Consider the following 1732-nt stretch of genomic DNA (forward strand, 5'->3'; position numbering starts at 1 on the left):
TTGCTGGCTGTAGAAGTTTTTGTGGTTGATCTAGAAAGCTGCTAGATATGAATAAAAACTGTTTTAGGGCCACAATCAAGAGTGCTATATCATGTAAATGAATTATATATGCTGAATATTAAGCTATCGGGGTTATCACATGTTTTGTAAGAGTGTAAGTGACTACAGTAGTCATTTTTTTCTGCATCTACATTTATTTTAGTTTATGAGAGGGAGGGGGGAAATTTGGGACATGGGAATGGGGTTTGGCTAAAATATTAATTAATGAAGCAAAAAGGGGCCCCACTGCACCAACTATCATGTATCACCTGTCTTAAATTATTCACTGTTTGTTCAAAGCCAAAGGTTATGTTCTTATTGGGGGTGCTTCTCTCGGCACTTGTACATAAAAATCAAATTAAAAGCTGTCCGAAGGCACCCTTTTAAAGCATTCCACCAGGCAGTATTCAGCTATTTAACCATAACTAGTTATTTAGGCAAAAACTGCTAGTTAGACCATTAACAAGCATTCTTTTTATATTTCTTCCAGTAAAATAAATTATTGATATCATTGCTGACTTTTATATTATGGGAGGGAAAAAAAACAATAATAAAAAGGTGATAAAAGCACTGTTTCTATTTTTTTCTTTTTTTTCCAAAAAAGAAAGTAATAAAAACTTAAATTCTTTGTACCAGTAAAAAAAAAAAAATGTATAAAATTTACATCCGTGCAGTGGAGTTGTTAAGTTCTAGAAATACACAGCCTATGATGCTTTAGATTTAGCCAGTAGACCAACTGTTAGAGACAGACGTATCATTTTTATGGAATTATATGATAATCATATCCAGATTTATATAAGCATTTTACAAGTATTGCAATCATTGAGTAGAGATAATCATGGTATTTTCATCAGCTTGGTACTTTTTGAAACATGACTGTGTCGTGTAAACAATCTGCAATTTTTCAAGGCATGAGGACGTGCCCCGATTTAATTTTCAAACCAAGGCCATTTTGCTAAAGATTGGGCCCAAGACAACTTTTCAACTGGGACAAGAGAGGGACCTTCTTCTGCCCGAGCACTGACTGGAGAAGGCTGCTCGCCTGAGCCTCGGGCCGGCGCAGCCCAGCAGATGCCCGGCGGCGGTTCCAAGCGTAGTTGAAAAATTGCAGTTTGTCTGTGCATATGTTTGGACTCTTTCCATGTTGTCCTGTTTACAAGTTAACCTAAGTTGGGGTGTTTGTCACGGGTCTTCTTGTTTTTGTATTTAAATAAATAAAGCAGAAAACTGTCCCGCTACAGTTTGGCTGCAGATAGTTATATCCTCATGTGTACTGTGCGTGCCGCCCGGCAAGCACCTTAGTAAATTATCCACTCACCGCTGTGAACCTGCCAACTTGCTATAACAACTCTGCTTTAAAAAAAGTGTTTGTGATCAGGCTTTCTCTTTGTCATCGTATGTGCATGCAGTATGATCAGTTGAACAATAACCATCAATAAAGTTTCACAAGATTTGAAAACAAAGTTTCTGTAGCATTTATATCTAAGGATGAAAAATAAATTATCTTTAAAATTGAAACAGAGAGAGAAAGAGACTATATTAATCAACGAAAAATGGGGCAGTAACATATATTTGTACCGGTGAGGGAATGAACCGAAATTTATGGAGTTCAGTCCCTGCATTTATTATATAAGATGTATGAAACGAGCCTCCTATTAAAAATATATATATCTATTTCATTTAAACACCACAA

At 36.1% G+C, this 1732-nt stretch overlaps 1 long non-coding RNA gene across 1 annotated transcript in view; it reads left to right on the top strand.

Moving 5' to 3' along the window:
• LOC104496947 overlaps positions 1-1498 on the top strand; it is a 15477-nt gene extending 13979 nt beyond the window's left edge. The window contains exon 3 of the long non-coding RNA XR_727822.1: positions 1-1498. This exon is cut by the window's left edge and continues 323 nt beyond it. This is a non-coding gene — a long non-coding RNA (uncharacterized LOC104496947).
• The last annotated feature ends 234 nt before the right edge of the window (positions 1499-1732 follow it).

The sequence above is a fragment of the Buceros rhinoceros genome, unplaced genomic scaffold (genome assembly GCF_000710305.1).
Source record: "Buceros rhinoceros silvestris isolate BGI_N320 unplaced genomic scaffold, ASM71030v1 scaffold8087, whole genome shotgun sequence".
Taxonomy (NCBI): Eukaryota; Metazoa; Chordata; class Aves; order Bucerotiformes; family Bucerotidae; genus Buceros; species Buceros rhinoceros.